The sequence below is a fragment of the Ursus maritimus genome, unplaced genomic scaffold (genome assembly GCF_017311325.1).
Source record: "Ursus maritimus isolate PB19 unplaced genomic scaffold, ASM1731132v1 scaffold_6, whole genome shotgun sequence".
Lineage (NCBI taxonomy): Eukaryota > Metazoa > Chordata > Mammalia > Carnivora > Ursidae > Ursus > Ursus maritimus.
This window is the reverse complement of record NW_024426774.1, coordinates 83,303,321-83,324,727: the sequence shown is the minus strand read 5'-3', so window position 1 is coordinate 83,324,727 and position 21,407 is coordinate 83,303,321. Positions and strand designations below refer to the sequence as shown.

Genomic DNA, 21,407 nt, shown 5'->3' with positions numbered 1-21,407 from the left:
CCGACCCACTCTTTGTGTACAAGCTACTAGTATTTGATCTTGTCTTTATTTAACACCTATTAATATTCTGAAGTTATTTTATCATGGAACACAATTTGAAAATACTGCTCTAGTAAATGGCTGGTATATCTCAAAGTCTCAGCGTTTTAAGATATTTCCTTGAGTTGTGAGAAAAAGAGTATCAGCCATAATTTTTATGTTCATATATTTATATATTTCCTATTTTCTTTTTTGTTTGTTTGTTTTGTTATAATAATAAGGACAGAAAATGAGGAAATGTGACAGTGTGCTACTTAAGGGCTCAGCCACAATTAGCTGTAACATGGCAGATGCAGGAACAGTGTGAAAATGCTGCTTGGGCAGACAGTGACCTCCTATGGGGAGAGAAGGAGCATGTCGGCTGCAGGGCGGTGCCCACCGTGGCTTGCCATCCCACAGCGGGCAGAGAAACCAGAACTGAAGGGAGAAAATGGCAGGAAGAGCTACGGTGGACCTTGCCCTTTTGTAGGGTGTGATGGAGAGGGGGTAGGTCACTTGTTGTCTCATTGTTTCATCTGTTCCCCGGTCAGTCAGCCCCATTTGGGAAAGGAGAGTAAGCACATTGGAAAGTAGAAAGTCCTCAAACAGTGTGCCCCTCAAATAGAAATGTCAACGTAATATCAGACCCCAGGAGATCAATAAAAACAATCTACACAAGAAAATATTGCCTTTTTATTACTAGCTTTGAAAACTCAATTCAGCATGCTAATCATATTTCACAAGCCTTGTTCCATTCAGTGACCAGAGCTACCATGGAAGGTCCCTTCTTCAAAATCTCCGAATCAAACTCATAACTCGTTCAATGTGTTCCCATTTTCCTGCATGATGCCCTGCCTCTTTCTGTACCTCTAATGACATGTCCCAGTCACTACAACAAAAAAGTCTGTGTCTGAGCCCAAAGCTCTGGTTCCCATATCTAAAAATATACCACTCTAATGTCAACAGTAAAATTCAAACTGAAAAGAGATCATTTCTAAGTGATCTGAGACATGGTAGTGTTTGTAAAAAAAAGAAAAAAAAAGGCAAGACAAATACAGTAAAATCCTCTTCCATATTGGGGACATATATCCTTAGAAAGACATATTTTGGAGACAGTATTCAATCATTAATTTGCACATTCAACAAATATTTATTGAACAGTTACCATAAGTCTGGTGCTATTGTGCATTGGGATTATATCAGTGAGTAAAACAGACAAGACTCTTGCCCAAAATTCTTCTGGTATGGTTGGATCCAAAATAAATAATTAAGTGAATAAATATATACTGTTTCAGGAGTTGATAGTAAATCTTTGGAATATTGAGTATATGTGTTGTGTGTGCGCACATGTGTGTGTGTGTGTGTAAGTGTATGAGAGAGAGAGACAGAGAAGATATAGAGAGAGAAAACTGCCCTTAGAAGTGGGCAAGTGGAGTGCCTGACTTGGGTTTGGCACCTTAGGGAGCTCTGGATTTTTGAGCATCTTTCTTAAAATTCCATAAGTCCCTGTGGTGTCTGGGACAAGCTGGGCCTGGCAGTGCCATCTAGTTAGGATGTTTCAAATCTGAAGAGACTTTGACCCCATCTTCCCATTCTGGGACACTCTCTGAGTATCTATCTCTTGCATAGGTTGGGCCGAATTCCCTGAGAAGGTCTGCGACTTACATGTATAGGGTCATCATAGGGCCTTATAACCAGATTCCAATTCTAGGAGGGTACCACTGGTCAAAGCAGCATATCTTTCATGGGGTTACACGGGATTGAGCTGTCAAAATAGCTCTGACATGCCAATTTTGGGTCAAATTGTTTATGTGGACAAGGACCCTATCAAAGATAGTTACCCAGGGCCCCACAAACTTTAGGGGCAGCCCTGTAATATTAAATACTTACCTTTAGTAGTATATGCGATTTTCAAAGGTTGAAATGGAAGGCCTATAGGATAGTCAATATTTGAGTGAAATCAGAAGAAAGTGATGGAATGGATTATTCCAACAACAGGCAAATGTTCCAGGTAGAATTAAAAAAAAAAACAAAAAACAATAAACAGTGCAAAGGCCCTGGGCAGGAGAATTTGTGATATATTTGAGTAAATGCAAAGAAGCCAAAGCAGAATGAATGGGTAGGAGGGACATGGTAGTATAAGGACAGACAAGCAGAAGAGCAGGGCCGAAGAATAGTGCCTTGTAGGTCATGTAAGAATTTTGTCTTTTATTCTGGGTGAACTGGGAAGAATTTGGGTGTTTTAAGCGAAGAGTAACATAATCTGACAAATTTTAAAGAATGTTTTGGGGCTTATGGTTGGTTGCAAGAGGCCTAAGGTAGAAAAAAAAAAGAGACCAGTGAAGAATCTATTGTAATAATTCATGTAAGAAATGTTAATGGCCTAGAGTCAAGTGTTAGTGGTAAAGATGATGAGTTGTCAGATTCTGGTCATTTGTGAATGTAAAGTCAACATAATTTGGTTTTAGATGGAGTGGATATAGATAGGACAGAGATGCATCAAGGTTTTTTATCTGAACAACTGGCAGAGTCGACTTGCCATTTATGGAGACAGGGAAGACCGTAAGAGGAGCAATTGTGTGGAAGAGTTGTCAAGAGTTTGCCAGAGAACCTGTTAGATCTGAGATGCTAATTAGACATTCACCTGGATGTGTGGATTGACAGCTGCATACGTGCACATTTGGGAGATATAAGTATAGACTACCTGGAAAGTGGGTGTGGATAGAGAAGAGAAGAGGTCCAAGGGCTGAGCCATGGCTGGGTGAGACTGCCTGGGTGGTGGGCCTGGATGAAGAAAAGAAGATCCAAGGGCTAAGCCATGAGCCACTTCAAAATGGGAAGTAGGAAAAGAGAACAGGAACAGGAAAGGAGACAGAAAAGAATGGGGCAGTAAAGTCAAAAGAGAACATTATGAATGGCATGCTGGAACTCAGTAGAGATACTCTTTCAAGTGCCATATGCTGCTGCCTGGTTCTCCTCCAGAGATCTGAAGACTGACATTAGGTATAATGGAGCTGTGGTTGCGAACGACCTTGACAAGCCCACTGTAGACATCATGGTAAGAACAGAGGCCTAATTGAAGTGGGTGTCTGAGGGAATAGGAGAAGAAGAAGTGGAGCAGCAAGTAGAGATGATCCTTTTGAGGGGTTCTGCTGTGAATAGAAATAAAGAAATGGGCAGTTTCTAGAAGGTGGTACAGGTAAAAGATGGGATATTATTTTAAGTTGGCATGCATAAGATCATGTTTATATAATAATAGGAATGATTCATTAGAAGAAGAAAAATTTCTCTTCCTTCTTGAGGATGTAAAATTCTGAAATTCAGAAGGTAGGAAAAAAACAGCTGGCTGTTCATACTAGTGTGGTCAGTGATGGGACAAGATCAAAGGGAGGCATCAAGAAGGAAGGGAAAATGTCTCGTTTGCTTTGAAATAGCTGTCCTCCTAGGTAAGGTACTATGGTATCCCGTGGGATCCAGCGGCCCATGGCAGTGCTAAGTGCTCCAGAAGCTGAAGGTTGTGGGCCTTCCCACCAGAGCCCTGTCTTCAGGATATTCCACTTGGCAGCTCCAGGTTTGCGTTTCTACCCCAAACTTCATCACACATGAACATGACTGATTCAGCGTCAGTATGGTGTCCTCTTCTGGACCAATCCATTCTGACCAGTAGGGCAGGACCACATGGTAGAGACATGTGCATCTGGGGATGCTTCCAGTGGTAAAAGCAATTTGGGGGGAGTGAGGCAGCTACCCCAGATGGCATCTGTCCACTTTGAGTTCTCTGCCTCATTGGTCCTCAGGCCTCATCTCAATTACTCTTTCAAATTCTAACTAACAGGAAACATTCATTCCCTTGGTAAAAGTACATAGATATTTTAATTTTAGTAGCTACCAGCTATATTTACCTAAGTTCAGGAACTTGGAGACAAGTTGGAATTTTTCCCTTTCCTGGATAACCCGTTATTATGAAGTTCCTCACAGTGAAGAAATGAGGCAAAATGCCCCAGGTGAGAACACTTGCTGTTAGCAAATATAATTACGACAGAAATAACAACTTTAAGCTGTGCAGTGAGTTATAGTTTACAAAGTGCACTTTCATTCCCATTACTTCAAGCCTCACAAAAGATCTGCGGGTTAGGTTTCTATAGCAGGCACTTGGTTTCCTGACAAGTCCTAATTCCTTCCTTCCTCTTTACTGTCGGAGTCCGGATTTCATTCAGGTGTGTTGCGATTTAGCCTGGGCCCCAGGGAATGAATCCTGCTCATCAGAATCAGTCATGCTGGATGCCCTCCCCTTTACCGTGGGCAAACTTGGGGGGATCAGGTGCTGGGACCCAGTTCCAGCCTATGAGACAAAAAAGGAGACTTTGGAGAAATGATAATGCAAATGAACAGGTAAATGCTGACCATCTCCTCCCCATTTTTTTACTCTGGGAGGATTAAATTTTTGGAGCTGGTGAAGCCATGTTGTGACTACTGTGGAGACATTCCAACACCCTGAGAATGGCAGAGCTGCAAGGTGGGAGCGCCCGGGGTCCTCACGTCATCAACAAGCTACTGAGTTCACCAACTCTAGAATGACCTACTTCCTCGCTTCTGGTTAAATGAGACAAATTATTATTTAAGCCATTATTTAAGCCATCTGTTTTATTATTGACTGTTGAAAACATTGTCCCTTAATACCTTTTGCAGATAAAGATACTGAGGCTCAGAGAGGTTAAATGATATGCCCAGTGTTGCCCACCTGCTAGATGGCTATTTCTTAACTCAAACTCAGGTCTTTGGGTGCCACATCTCTTTTCACAGTCTGTGACTTTTTATGCAGTCACAACAGTTTTCCTGTTTGGCTAATGTTAGATCCTAGGTAAATTCCTCATTAATTTTTAAATGCCACCCTTACCCTGAGCATCTGCTGAAATGACTTGCACAAAGCAGGTTGAAGCAGGGACTTATTTAAATTTCATGTGTGGCACTTGAACCTCAACTCCCTCCAGCACAACCACCAACACACTCATACCCTGACGTGGTACTCATCACCACTCAGCACTGGGACTCTTTCTGAACCCTGGCACAGTTCTAGAATGCCTGGAAGTTCAGGCAATCACTACTGACCCATCTATCTTTCTTTTCTTTCTTTCTTTCTTTCTTTCTTTCTTTCTTTCTTTCTTTCTTTCTTTCTTCTTTTCTCTCTCTCTTTTTCTTTCTTTCTTTCTTTCTTTTTAAAGCATTTCATTTATTTATATGAGAGAGAGAGTGTGTGAGAGAGAGCACACAAGCAAGGAGAGAGGCAGAGGGAGAGGGAGAAACAGCTCCCCACTGAGCAAAGAGCCTGATGCAGTACTCAATCCCAGAACCCTGGAATCATCACCTGAGCTGTAGGCAGACATTACCTACTGAGCCATCAAAGCGCCCCCTGACCCATCTTTCTGAGTCAGCACATGAAAGTTTGATCCACTTCACACCACAGCCCAGCTCAGACACGAACTGACTCTTAAGGAACTGTGAAGTCAAGTATGAGAGGCAGCCTTGGGAGAGGAGGAGGGACACCATATGGAAGCAGTCAGGTTTCACTGATCCAAGTTCTGGTCCCGAGTCTGCTACTCAAGTAATGTAGTTATTAGGGAAGCGACTACATTCCTCATTAGTCAGTGCAGACTAGATTAAGATTTTTTTCGCAGCTGGTTTAGTGGTTTTGTAAATTTAGGCTTGATATTTATTAAGCATTTATGTAACAAGCAATAATTATGTGCCTATTGTGTGACAAGTACTGTCCATACGCTGGGGCTATAGAATGAAGTAAGGTAGGAAAATTCTCAGGAAAAGAGCAATTTGATGGAAGAAACAGGAATATAAGAAAATACAAGACCAAGGTTAAAATGGCTACAATAAAGCCAGACCTAGGCAGTGTAGAAGAGCAGGTGCAAAGTGAGGGGCCCTTTATGGCAGGTACACCCCTAGCACCGGACAGCTTCTCTGTTCTCTCACCCTCTCACCTTCCAGTAAATAGCTGCAAAGAAGCATTGTTTCTCTTGAAGCAAAGTATCAACAATTTCAGGTCCTGAATTTGTATTATACTTAATAACACTTAAAAAAAAAAACACAACAAATCATTATATAAAACAAAGACAAACAGACTCTACAGCCTATATTTTACATAAAGTAGGACACCTGCTTTGGAAATTGCAAAAATACAGGTCACCAAAACTTGTCAATTCTGTCATAGAGAGGAAAAGCTGATTTAACCTGAAATTTAGGGCTAATTTTTGAGATTGAGAAAATATTTATATAGTTAGACTAAGTCCTCATAGAGGATGTTTCTAGAGGGTAAAATTAAGACCACATAACCAGTTGTCATTGAGATAGTTCATTAAACTTGAGGGCTTTGCTACCATAGGAGCGGCTCCAAACTATTTAATCAATAAGGAGTATTTGGAGAAACTTATACACTCAAGCCCAACTTGACATAGGTGCTATCTTTATTGATGCTTCTCATTTTACAGTTATTTAAGTGAGAGTGAACACTTCACATAAAGATTAAATATGATAGCAGGAGGAACTGGGTCTCAAAAGGCCTGAGTGTCCCTTGTGACACTGTGAGATGTGTCCCCAAGTTCCCCAGGGTTGCCACCAGCAGAACCACCTTGACTTCAATCTGAGGATCTGCAACCCGCTACTTAGATAAACACGGCTGCTCTCATTGACCAACATAGAAGGATGTTTTGAAAGGAATGTTGAATCAAAAAAAGGGGCAGAAATGACTCCATAAGGGATTAAATACCAGTGTGGAGAGTAAATGCTATTTTACCAGGCTGGGTTGGCTTTTCATTGCCTCCATCTTTACCATAGCCAGTGTTGCTTTACATGTTTCTTAATGAGGGGTTTGCCCTAAAGCTAAAGTGCTCTGAGCTGGCTCTGCTTCCACCCAGCTCACCGGGACAGCCTCTTTCCCACCCCCCACCCCTGTCTGCTAATCACTGAAGCTCAGAAGACAGAGCCTTAGGGCAAATGAGGGCACTCTGTTTAGTGAAAGCATAAACCTCCCAGGAGGAGTATGTTTTGCTCACTGAATGCATCCTGTCGAGTTGCTCCAGCAGTGTTACCGCACATCTATATGCCCTCACTCTTTCTGTGAGGAGATGCACCGCGTATCTATACGAACAGTCCTGGAATCAATATGCATGAAATAAAAAGGGCAAGCAAGATGAATTTGCCCGCAGGCTAGAATGGAATAGAAATGCTCAGCGAAGGTGTTTCCTTCTGCATCAGCCTTTAATTTGTTCAACAACAGGTAAAGTCCTGACATTTTTATGCCATGGGAAGTTAAGCCTTTTGTGAACTTCGGGGCTTCCTGAGAGAGCCAGAGAAGAAAGGACGTGACAGAAACAAAAACAAAGGAACAGGAAAAATGAAACAATCTCTGGAAACCATAGCCAGGAGAACAGCCAGGAACAAAAGGACTCTTTTATCAAGATGGGGAGAGTTATTTCAAAGCAGTGGAAGTGTTTTCCTCTTTCTTCAAAATCCTAGCTAGAGAGCTCCTGTTTCTCATTATGCGCCTGCACACACACCGGTGCAACACACACACACACACGCACGCACACACAGCAAAAGCATGCCAAATTAACCCAATTTCGTGGTCTGTAGCACTCCTAGATTTTAAACGAGAGCTCTTGCTTAATCTAGAAGCTGAGTAATGTTGATTAGCATAATCAAGCTCTCCTTACGCACATAGAGCTTAAAAAAAGAGAATAAAAACAGGACCTATTTCTTAATTGGAGAAGATGTTGCTGTGAGGGCCAAAAATAAACGTTCTTTGCCTGTAACAGGGTGTGTGGGGTGGAAGGATGGACGTGTTAACTGAAAGTCTCCTCTAGACCTTGGCTGTCATGACTGGGGAGTTCGGCTACTTGAGTATTATCTCCTTGACTGTAGGAGTCATATATTCAGGTCTCTGTATTCACTCAACGTTTCCCAAGACAGAGATGTGAGCATTTTAGGTGTTGGAGTATTGTTTGTGGAATAAGTCCCTGCCCAAGCAGTGCTTAAGGGGAGCTGTACTTCCTCATGGCAAAGCAGTCACTGCAGGAGACACCAAAGCCAGGGGAGCTCTTCAGCCCCAGCTTTCTCGAATTCTCAGCAGTATTTGACATGATATAACTCAGTTGCTAAGAACATGATCTTTGAAGAGAGACTTCAGGCTTAAATCCCAGGCCCTGCTATATGAATGCAGGTAATTTACATAATTTATACAAAATCCCTATTTTCTCCATTTGGAAAATATGCATAATAGCATCAACATCAAAGGGAGGATGAATGAGTTAATACATGTATAAAAGGACATTCCACAAAACATATCAAGAACTCAAAAATTTTACTTACTTTATGATTACTGATCAATCCCCCAATTTTTTTCTGTTAACCTTTATGACACCTTTCTCTTGGACATGTCTGGATTCTATCTCAGGCTTTCTTTCCTTGTGTTCCCAGACTCTTTTTGGACAAGCTCAAAAACTTCATGACTTCAATTCTATCTATATGCTAATGATTCACAAATCAAAAGTGCTCTCTCTCTCTCAATGGAGAAATAAAGAACTGAGAAACTGGTTTCTTCCACCATAGAACATTTAACTAGTTGCCTAAGGTTGTATCTATACACTGAAGTGTAATACATTTTCATTTTGTTTCCAAATAGCACATGTATCGGGGCGCCTGGGTGGCACAGCGGTTGAGCGTCTGCCTTCGGCTCAGGGCGTGATCCCGGCATTATGGGATTGAGCCCCACATCAGGCTCCTCTGCTATGAGCCTGCTTCTTCCTCTCCCACTCCCCCTGCTTGTGTTCCCTCTCTCGCTGGCTGTCTCTCTCTCTGTCGAATAAATAAATAAAATCTTTAAAAAAAACAACAACACATGGATCATTGGAATAGAAAAAAGAAAGACGGAGCTTATAATAAAAGAAGAGCTATCTCTTTCTACCTCTGCCTGAGCCTGCCACTTCTACTATTTCTTGATTCATCAGTTTTAATCATTATATATTGACTTCCTGTCCTGACGAGTGGAGATTTAGCCATGTAGAGCATCCGTTTCCTCTCATCCTGCCTCTTCATAGAGTTTTGTAATTATCATTAATTAAACAATCAATATCTACATCATTTTGACCGTATCGATATTGCTTATAGCAACATCAAGTAATGTTTTCTGACAACGTTCCCTCACATTTTTTTTTGTTGGGTTTTACAGCAACTTGCTTATTTTCTGGCATTTCTAACTGCATTTTTCCCAGTTTCACTGAGATATATTTATTGAGAAATGTTGACATATCACATTATCTAAGTTTAAGGTGTATAACGTGAGATTTGGTATACATATATATTGCAAAATGATTACCACAAAAAGGTGAGTTAAGACATTTGTCAACTCATCCGGTAAAATGCGTTTCATTGCCTGATCTAAGAACCTGTTTGAGTTGTTCAGAGTCTCAAGAATAGTACAAAGTTTCTTAAGTCACATTTTTCTTGTATATGATGCTGTTAGAGCCACTGTCTCTCCGCATTGGACCAATTGCTCTATTAGGCATACTGTAGAACTGTCACTTTGGCATTTATGTTTATTTTATTCCAGAGAAGCTCAATCTTAGCCTAGAAATTCCTTCCTTCTGTCCCCCCACCTCCCTGCCCCTGATCAGGATATATGGTCTTCTTTTTTTTTTTTTTTAATGGTGTGTTCCTTCATTTTCTTGGAACAAAAACATCCAGTAACCTCCTAATAAAGATTGATGTAGTATGCATTTTCCACATCCTCATATGTCTGAAAATGTTTTATTTTAAGGTTCTGCTATTTTTTTTCTAAGATCCAGTGTTGAGATTTGAGACATCTAATGCCAACCTAATGCTATTTTTCATTGTTAAAAAAAGCCAGTCTTTCCCCCCTCTGGAAGCTGTTAATATATCCTATTTATCCTTGGTGTTCTGAAATTTCACAATGATGTACAATGATTCTGAGTATATATTTTGAGTTTTCTTTTTCACATTGAAGATTCACTTAAGTGTCTTGTGAGCCTTGATTTCCATTCATATGTTAAATTAGGTAATAACCCCTCAATACCAAGATCTTGGTTTCTGATACCATTCTCCAATAAAAGGTACCAGGACTCCTTGGAGACATGGCCTACGCAAGCTGGTACAGAGAATATACAAGATAAGCATCTTGTAGTGCCAGAAAGTGAGGAAATGCTCAAAAAATAATCACAACAATGGATGCATACCAAAGAGACACAGGAACCAATTGAAAGAACTCTCAGGGGCCCAAGCTGGGATATTTGAGCAATAAAATAACTCAGTAGTAGATTATAACCTAAAGTATAAAATAAATATCCATAAGTCTATACTGATATAAAATAAATGAGTAGATAGATAGATAGATAGATGATAGATAGATTGATTAATCTCTTGTGTCGAAGAATTCAAAATAATTCACACACCTACTCTGTCCCTAAGGAATAGGAACACAATGCCTCACTCTTAAGCATGGGCTATGCACAGTGACTTCTTCCAAAGAGGACAGTAAGAAAGAAAAAAAAAAGAGTAACTTTCTACTGGTGAAATCTGAGAGACACCACCTCGGTCAGGTGATCAAGGTTAACACCACTGATAAGTCATGTCGATAACATGTATTCTTGATATACTGTGATAAGAACGACACTTTGTGATCTTTCTCCAAACACACCACAACTTTAATCTAATCCTAAGAACAACATCTGAAAATCCCATTTGAGGAGCGTTGTGCAAATACCCAACCTGAAAAAATGACCAGTATTGGATATTATCAAGGTCATCAAAAACAAGGAAAGTATGAGAAACTCTCCCAGCCAAGAGGAACCTGAGAAGACATGACAAGAAAATGTAAGGTGGTAGTCTGGGTACAATTCTGGAACAGAAAGAGGACATTAGACAAAAACTAAGGAATATGAATAAAGGATGAGCCTTAGTTAATCAGAATGTATAGAGGTACAGATGTTAGTTCATTAGTCGTAATACACGCACCATACTAATGTAAGATGTTAATAAAAGAGGAAACTGGGTGTGGGATGTGAGGAATTTCCTTAGGCTAACTTTACTCATTTTTTTCATAAGTAAAATATATTATAAGATAAAAAGTGGGGTTTTTTTAGAGGCAATATAAAATAGTATTGAAACTATGTATCCATGAACACAGCACATGGGGGATCTTTACTCCAGGGAGAGTAAGCAAGGCAGTCGTTTTTGAAGGACCATTGAAAACCTTTTGAAAATACCTCTCCCACTTTTTGATTGAGGGTAGGCGTCAGTTTTCTTGAGTAAGCGTAAGGGAAAGTGGCGGAAGGATAGGTTTGCTTTACGTAGATTTTCAAATACCATTCCGGTTTCACACCAACCTTTCACAGTTATCTTTGGCATTTTGAAGTTCAAAGCATCTCTGAGCTTTTGCGGAGAAGATCAAGTCATACTTTTGCAATTTTCCTGATGATGCTCACACAGGCTGTGAACTTCTCCAGCTTCTGCATTGCTTCTTTATCCGTTCTCTGTCTTCTGGAGGTTTTATTTATTTTTTTACATGGTTTATCTCCTGATGATCCTTTATCCTTTGTCCTGTGTGTGTGTGTACCTCCTTTCACATTGTTTATTACTGTTTTAGGGAGGAGGAGATGAACTTGGTGTTCGTTATGGCACCTTGTGACCCTACCTCGCTTAGAGATCTGGCATTATTTCTCTCGAATAGAGAAATAATGTTTTCTTCAATAAATCTTGTTGCTGTCAGTGCAGTTTTATAACTACACGGGAAAGTCTTCACAGAAAAAGAAGGTGCTTTATACTAGGAATCCTTCATGATTTTCTCTATTGTGGGTGATCGCCAAATTGAGTGTTAAAAGATTGAGAGTCAAGGTACTTGCTCATTTTCACCTTATTCTACGTGCAACATGTATGTCTACCTTTTAATCGGTGGGCCCGCCCCTTCCTTAAGTCCACCCACCTCCTTCTTCTGGAGATAAATCCAGCAAACATTCACTTCTCAGGGGCATTTTCTAATTTTTCCCAACTCAGGAAATAGAAGGAGAGTTGGCACATTTTCCAGTTAGATAGCTAAGGTTTCTGTTCTACCCGCATCAATCGGCAAAGTTACTCTTTTAAGATTTCCATAATGAGCGAGGTTTTTTTTTTTTCCTGCCCTTCATTTTAGAACATTGGTGATATGAGTCTAAGCATAGTTAGTGGTTCTCAATGAGGAGGTAGGCAATTCTTCACGCCTACATTCAAGAGGTTTCAAAATCATCTGAATGGCATTTACTAAATTCCACATCTCTTTCACTGAAGTGTTTATGTATTTCCTTGAGGGTACGTCTCTCGCTTTCTACCCTGGGAAATAATCACTGTCTTTTTGTGAGCCATGCTTATTGGTGGTGAATGATACCCTTCAGATGATATACCCATGAGCAGCTGATGTACACAAGTAACTCTAGAGTGACAATCTCTGTAATCATATACAAAAAATTCAGTACTATAAATATTATATAAAAATACTTATTGTCTTCATCAGTAAAATAGGAATAATAATAATGTGTAATATAGGATCATTGTGTTTAGTGATTCACTGAATATAGAGTGTCTGGCATGTAAATGATCAATTCACATTAGCTACTCTTACTATTTTTTTTTTTTTTAGAAACAAAGGTGTGTACCCACAAATATAAATAGAAGATTGGGATGTACCATATCATTCAGTTTAACGAATTTTTACCAAGTAACATCCGTATACTAAGGATACAAGGTAAATAAGACACTGCTTTTTCAAGATACTCGCAATCCATGGGAGAGAGCCTTGCATGGAAGAATGGTCGTAGTTCGGTATTATATGGTACATGGGTTGCTAGATGGTTGCATAGCTTGATTTAGCTGCAAAGAGTAGAGGAGAATAATTTAGCTGGAGTAGGAGCATGGGTTTAGGATAGATTTTTCAGTGGAGATAATGTCTACCTTTGGTGTCACATGCAGGTTGGGAGCTGAGTACTAGGGGGCAGAGTATGAACATATCATTGAAATGAGATGAAACAGGCCCGTTTACATTAATATTACATTTTTGTTTTGTGTAATTCAGGAGCTAGTATTTGTGAAAGACATGGAAGATCATATGAAGAACTATGTTAACTGGAGAAGCAGAAATCTAATTTCAAGAACAAAGTGTAAAGGCGTTATTAGTCTTTTTTTTTTTTTTTTACATTTAGTATCTTAAAAACATCACATTTTCTGTTACATTGAATCATCATCCTCAGTCATTTGGGGAAAACTCCTTTGAGAAACCTTAAATTTCAATACCTTTTGAATCTTTTGAAACTATTTATTCAAGTTATTGAATTATTCAGATCCTCAAATCAGTGAATTTCCACCATTTCTTCTCTGATTTCATCTTTCTTTTTCTTATTTTGGAAATCTGAGCCTTCATCTTCCCCCCTCAATTCTATTTCAGTATAGCCAGCCCAATAACCCCTGTTTCAATTTCATCTGCCTCTCCTCCTCTTCTGGATTGCATGTGAGCCCTGTACTCAGTGTCAGCCTTCTACTCTGTAACCCTGTTAATTCTCCTTCTCCACAACTTCCTACTGTGTATTCTTTGTAATATCCACGGCCTGTTTTCTTTGATGTTAGAAGTCAAGGCACTGATGGTCAAAGGGATTAAACTATCCATTAGGTTTGCCACAAATACATTGTGTGTTCCATTATATTGTGGGTATTTAATGCTGCCCATGATAAATTTTGACTTTTCTACTAATCTTATTTTACTGAAGATCAATGTTTTTTATTACTAGTAGGAAACCCAGCAAAATGTTTCTTAGTGAAAGTTGGCAAAATCATTGCATATATGTTCACTCTCTTAACTTTAAGCCTATGTTAAATATATGTGCTTCTAATTTGCTAAAAGCCCTCAATCATTCTGTTGGATTCTTCCCTATTTGCTGATCCTTATCCTTGGCTACTTTCCACATGCATATATAAGTATGTTCGGATATCTTTTATCTTATACACAGACTACCCTATATCCCTGATCATACTCAAGCCTTTCCAAATTATTTTGAATCTTCCAGCCTTTCCTCAGGCTTCTCCTTTTGCTGGAAACACAATCTTCTTCCTCATCTGGATATTATTTTGTTAATCTTTAAGGTGCAACTTGGAGATGCTATCTCCTACACGAAGACTATTTTTTCCCTTATTACTGTCACAGTCAGATTCTTTCATTGTTTTCTCCTATAACCCTTTGAAATTACCTCCGTGTAGCGTCCATAGTCTCTGAGCTGCTCCTCAGCAAAACATAGTGAATGCTACCCATCACTGCATTCCCAGGAAATAAAATAGCCTGAGCCATAGCGTGTACTCACTATAGTGAAGTCGTGGTTGAATGCATAAATTAATGAACCAGCAGGCTGCTTAAATGTGCCCTTTCTTCCCAATCTAAAGACCTATGTTGTCTGTTGAAAAGCCACAGATGGTAGCACCAAGAGGAGCAGTCCTTTGGCACAGGCTCTGGAGCAAATATTTCTCCAACAGAGGCTGTATCATTTTGGCTGCTGTGCTTAGTCTCAAATAGCTGTCTTATTCTTAGCTCTGATCCTTGACATATTAGCTGTAGTTGATGTGGAAAACACAGAGCTGCTAAATCAGGAAAGACTTTCGGCATGCTTAATTACTATCAGTGATTTAAGAAAAGACTGCCTTCTTACCAGTAATCTATAGTTTTAATAATAACAAAAATGCATTTTATATGTTTGAATGGTACAAATCCATGGTTATTGTACATCAAGGTGGCTTTAGCTCTACTCTATAGCCATTTGGTGAGAGGATTAAAAGACTTAATAATTAATTCTCAGATAATATCACAGTTGGGAGGCATTCACTTCTTATTTGAGACCTCAGTGGCAAAGTGGAGTTTGGTGAGAATGTATACATTTCCAGGAAAAATGAAGTAATGCTTAACCTAGAAAAATGTATCTTAGAACACCTTGAGAATCAAAGTACCCCATAAAGATACTACTAGAACAGATGACCTTGAGAGGCAGTTATGTTGCTTATAAAATAGAAAAGCCTGAATGACAGCAAACAATAAATTGTAGAGTAAGCTTATAATTTTTAGGGCAATAAAAAGCTAATGTAACTTCAGTTTGCACACGCCCTTTGGTTCATGGATCAGCGAGATAATATCATCTTACCACAAAGAGCTGGTAAAACCTGGTAAAAAAAAAAAAAAAAAGTCTGCATCAGAGGACACTAGAGGCCCAGGGATCTATAACAAAAAAGAGAGGGATGATTTGAAATATAAATAGCATAACTCTACATCAGCCAGTTAAATCCTCAAGGCATATGTAATTTTTTTCTGTGTTTAATGTCAAAGAAATCTTCACAGTCAGTAGAGAATTTTATATATATATATATATATATATATATATATATATATATATATATAATTTTTTTTTTACTTGACATAAGCCTTTCAGGCTTTCTTAATATTGGGAATTAGTAATCTGTGTAAGCAATGATACATTTCTTTCTTTTTTTTATAATAATATTTTTTTATTATATTATGTTAGTCACCATACAGTACATCCCTGGTTTTTGATGTGAAGTTCGATGATTCATTAGTTGCGTATAACACCCAGTGCACCATGCAATACATGCCCTCCTTACTACCCATCACCAGCCTATCCCATTCCCGCACTCCCCTCCCCTCTGAAGCCCTCAGTTTGTTTCTCAGAGTCCATAGTCTCTCATGCTTCATTCCCCCTTCTGATTACCCCCCTTTCTTTATCCTTTTCTTCTCCTACTGATCTTCCTAGTTCTTATGTTCCATAGATGAGAGAAACCATATGATAATTGTCTTTCTCTGTTTGACTTATTTCACTTAGCATTATCTCCTCCAGTGCCATCCATGTTGCAACAATGATACATCTCTAACCATTCTTTTATAATATTTACTTTCTTGTATGAACAACATGTGGGAAGAAAAGAAAGTGAGAAATAAAGCAGTCAGTTTGGGTATGACATAAGCTTGGAAGTCATCATTCACTTCCTCACAACAAGAAAAAAGCTAAACTGAAAATCAACAACCTTTTCAGCTCTATCATAAATTTGAGGACACAAGGCAGACTACTGCTCGCAGAATGGGAGATGCAGATGATTAAGGAGAATCAGCCTACTGGAGCAGAAGCCCACCAATACCAGGGGTGGAAACTTGAACTGTAATTGGTGAGTTGCTAGAGACTCAATGTGAACAAGATTGAGATTTAAAAACTCCAGGGGGCCAGTCTAATGGGAGCTCTCATACATCCATGAATTTTAACTCCAGGAGCCCTACTAGGTTTTCAGTGAGGATTGGAGAAAAATTCCCTTGTGCTTCTGGCAAAGAGTGGTGATGGATAGCTATTTTGAAATATGCTGAGAGCATTCTGTACTTCTCCGCAAGGCCTGGTCTCAACAGAAATTATTTCACCAAAGGCTAACTGATTGGGGTTTTACTAGAGCCTAACCAAACTGGGGAAAAGGAAATATCCAACTCCAGTCCCCTTTAGCCTTTGATACCGGGATGAGAAATACCAGATTCTCAGTGAAAAATCTCCTTGTTCTTCTTATAGTTGGGGTGGGGATAGGGGTTGGAGGTATGGGAGGGATGTGAAAATTGGGGGGGGGGTATAGAAAATAACCATTTAAAAATAAACCATCAGGGAAATACAAATCAAAACCATAATGAGATACCACATCATACCAGTCAGAATGGCTAAAATTAGCAAGTCAGGAAACAACAGATGTTGGTGAGGATGCAGAGAAAGGGGATCCCTCCTACACTGTTGGTGGGAATGCAAGTTGGTGCAGCCACTCTGGAAAACAGTATGGAAGCTCCTCAAAAAGTTAAAAATAGAGATATACCCTACAACCCAGCAATTGAACTACTAGGTATTTACTTAAAAAGTTACAAAAATAGTGAGTCAAAGGGGCAACTGCACCCCAATGTTTAAAGCAGCAATGTCCACAATAACCAAACTATGGAAAGAGCCCAGATGTCCATTGACAGATAAATGGATAAAGAAGATGTGGTGTGTGTGTGTGTGTGTGTGTGTGTGTGTGTACAAAATATATAAACTGGAATGTTATTCAGCCATTGAAAAGAATGAAATCTTACCATTTGCAATGGCCTGGATGGAACTAGAGGGTATTATGCTAAATGAAATAAGTCAATCAGAGAAAGACAATTACCATATGATTTCACTCATACATGGAATTTAAGAAACAAAACAGTGGATCATAGGGGAAGGGAGGGAAAAATAAGACAAAACCAGAGAGGGAGACAAACCATAAAAGATTCTTAACTGTAGGAGACAAACAGGGTTGCTGGAGGGAAGGTGAGTGGGGGAATGGGGTAACTGGGTGATGGATATTAAAGAGGGCATATGACATAATTAGCACTGGGTGTTATACACAACTGTTGAATCACTAAACTCTAACTCTGAAACTTAAAACAAACAAACAAACAAACAAACAAACAAAAACCCCACATATTCTTTTCTCCATAACAAAAATCAGCCTTCAAGGGAAACTATTTTTCCAGAGCCTAACCACCTTGGGCTTGATAAGAGCCTAACTGAAAAAGGAAGTGCCAAAGATCAGTCACCCTTATTCTTTTTTTCTCACCTGAGGTGGTGGGGGCATACTGAGGAGCACCTGTAAAGTTCACAGCCCAGGGGAACAAGTTCACTAAAAGACAGACCAAATCATAGATCTATAGAATGCTTGGTATCCTCCATGAACTTAATCACCACCTCAATGGGCTCCAATATAGCAGCAGGAGATTGCAATCCAAAAACCAAATCATAGATCTATAGAATGCTTGGTATCCTCCATGAACTTAATCACCACCTCAATAGGGCTCCAATATAGCAGCAGGAGATTGCAATCCAAAAACCAGCACGGCTCAGTCTTAACTAAGATGAAGTCTCTAGAGAAACTCAAACACAACAGAAGAGAAAAAACAAGGACACCAGAGGAAATTTTAGCCTCTGACACCTACAACTATAGCACACCATAAGCCACAGCCTAACTCCTAGCCAGACAAACATAAAGTGTCATTCTAAATGCCTATTTACCTCAGTTTCTTTTGTCTGGCTTTCATATGTCTGGCTTTAAACAAAAAATTAAAAGGCATACTGTTATGATCTGAATGCCTGTGTTCTCCTCAAACTTATATGTTGAAATCTTATACCCAATATGATATATTTAGGTGGGACTTTTAGAAGGTGATCTGATCATGAGGGTGGAGCCCTCATGAAGGGGATTAGTGCCCTTATAAAATAAACCCCAGAGGGCTCCCCTGTCTTTGCTACCTTGTGAGGATACAGTGAGAAGTTGACAGTCTGAAATCCAGAAGGCGGCCTTTATCAGAATGCATACATGCTGGTATCTTGATCTTGGGCTTCCAGTCTCCAGAACTGTGAGAAATAACCATTTGCTGTTTATAAAACATCCAGTCTGTGGTATTTTGTTGTAGCAGCTTGAGGGACTGAGACACCTACAAAAGGCAGAATGTGTTTGACACAGTGTGAAGACAGAGCAAGCAGCAGAACTAGACTCAAACACAAGAGAGGTATTATCAGACCAAGAGTTTAAAGTAACTATAATTAATATGGTAAGGGCTCCAATGACAAAAGTAGACAACAGGCAAAAACAGATCATTAACATAGATGGAAATTTTTAGAAAGAATCAAAGGAAATGGTTGCATAAATAAATAAATAAATAAATAAATAAATAAATAAATTTTAAAAGACTGTAACATAGGAGAATGCTTTTGATGGGTGGATAAGTAGATGGGACACAGCCGAGGAAAGAATCAGTGAGCTTGAAGATTGGTCAATAGAAACTTCCCAAAATGAAAAGGAAAGAGAAAAAAAGAAAGAAGAAAACAAACAAACAGAACATCCAAGAGAAGGGTCCGGTGATGACAAAAGGTATAACATTTCCATAATGGGAATACCAGGAGAAAAGTAAAGAGAAAAGAATTGGGAAAGTATTAGAGATACTAATGGCAGACTTTTCCAAAATTAACAACAGATATAAAACCACAGATCTAGGAAGCTCAGAGAAAACTAAATAAATACCAGACAACTACACCAGGGCATATTGTATTCAAACTGCAGAATATCATAGACAATGAGAAAACCTAGAAAGAAGCTGGAGGTGGTCAGAGAACGCCTCACCTACAGAGGATCAAGACTAAAAATTACACTGGACTCCTTTTCATCAAGAGAGTGGAATGATACTTCATGGTTGACTTACACACTTTAAGAACTGTTATGTTTTCTTGGTGAATTTTATTATGTAATGCTTTGTTTTATCCTGGATAATATTTTTTTTTCCTGAATTCACCTTAGTTTGAAATAAATACTGAAATGAATACTGAAATAGCACGCCAGTGTTCTTTTTTTAGTGTTAGCATGGTAGATCTTTCTCCATTCCTTTACTCTAACCTGTTTGAATCTTTATATTTAAAGTGAGTTTTTTGGGGGGATACATATTGTTAAATCTCATTTTCATCCACTTTGACAATTTCTGGCTCTTCACTCGTACATTCAGACCACTGAGGCTTAAAATGATTATTGATACATTGAATTAGAATCTACCATACTTTAAAGGCTTTCTATTTGATGCATTGTTCTTTGTTTTGTTTTGTCCCCTTCTTTATTTGTCTTTTCTGGTTTTGTTTAAACATTAATATTATTCCACTTTATGTCATCTTTTAACATACATATTACACGTCTTTAAAAAAATTTAGTTGTCTTAGAGTTTCAAACATAAATTTTAAAGTAATCTATGTCCACCTTCAAACAACATTATACCATTTTAATTGTAATACTGGTATCTTACAAGAGTATTTCAAATTTTCCCTCCCATATCTTATCACATTGTTGTCATTTGTTTCACTTATTAACATTCTGTAATTACCAAATACATTGTGAAGTTTATTACTTTTAAATTTATCTTTTAAATTAATGAAGAATAAGAAAAATAAACTATTTTATATTCCTTCTATTTATTCCTTCTCTGATGTTCATTTCTTTATGTAGATCTAAGTTACTGACCTGCATTATTTTCCTTCAACTGAAAAACTTCTTAACATTTCTTGCAGACCTAAAAAAAGTCTTATAAAAAGTCTTTATTTCTCCTTAAGTTTTGAAGAATAATTATGTTTTTATAGAAATCTAAGTCAGAGAGATTTTTAACATTAAAATATTTAAATTGAATATTTCACTGCATGTTCATCTTGCTTGCATGGTTTCTGAGGGGAGGTCTAATCCTTGTCCACTATCAGTAAGATGCTTTTTCTTATCTCTTCAAGATTTTTTGTCTTTGGCCTTCTGTACTTTGAATAGGTTATGCCTAGGTACAGCGTTTTTGGTACTTATCCTGCTCCTTATTGTTTGAACTTTCTGTATCTATGGTTTAATGTCTGATGCTAAGTTAGGAAATTTTTTTTTAATTGAAATAGAGTTGACACAATGTTACATTAGTTTCAAGTGCAGGGTTAGGACAATTCTCCATTATTACTTTTGACATTTCTTGTTCTCCATTCTCTCTCCTCTTTCTGATATTCCAGTTATATGTACATTGTACATCCACAGTTTTGGGTGCTTTGGTGTTTTTATTTATCTTTTTTCCATTTGCATCTCAGTTTGATATGTTTCTATTGACCCATCTTCAAGCTCACTGATGTTTTCATCAGTTGTGTTCAGTCTAACTATTAAAGACAATCTTCAGGGGTGCCTGTGGGCTCAATTGTTTAAGCATCTGACTCTTGATTTCAGCTCAGATCATGATGTCAGCGTCCTGGGATTGGCCCGGTGTCAGACTCTATGCTCAGCAGGGAGTCTTCTTGAGGATGCTGTCTCTCCCTCTCTAAAATAAATAAAAAATCTTTTTAAAAAAGACAATCTCCACTTCTGTTGCAGCACATTTTATTCTAGCATTTCCTTTTTATTCCTTTTTTTTTTTTTTGAGAAAATGAGAGAATGAGAGAATGAGAGAGAGAGGGATAGTCTGGGGAGGGGTGAAAGAGAGGGAGAGAGAGAGAATCCTAAGCAGGTTCCACTCCCAGCACAGAGCCAGAGATACAGAGTTCCATCTCATGACCCTGAAATCATGACCTGAGCCAAAATCAAAAGTTGGATGCTTAACCAACTCAGACACCCAGGTGCCCCTGATTCTCTTTTTAAGATTTCCTCTCTACTTACATTCCCCATCTATTTTGTATGTTGCCTACATTTTCCCTTAGAGTCCTTAATATATTAGTCATAGTTATTTTAAATTTCCTGTATGATAACCACGA

At 38.7% G+C, this 21,407-nt stretch overlaps 1 pseudogene; it reads left to right on the top strand.

Moving 5' to 3' along the window:
* Positions 1-3,474: 3,474 nt before the first annotated feature.
* The window catches only part of LOC103670657, a 104,741-nt pseudogene continuing 86,808 nt past the window's right edge, over positions 3,475-21,407 (top strand).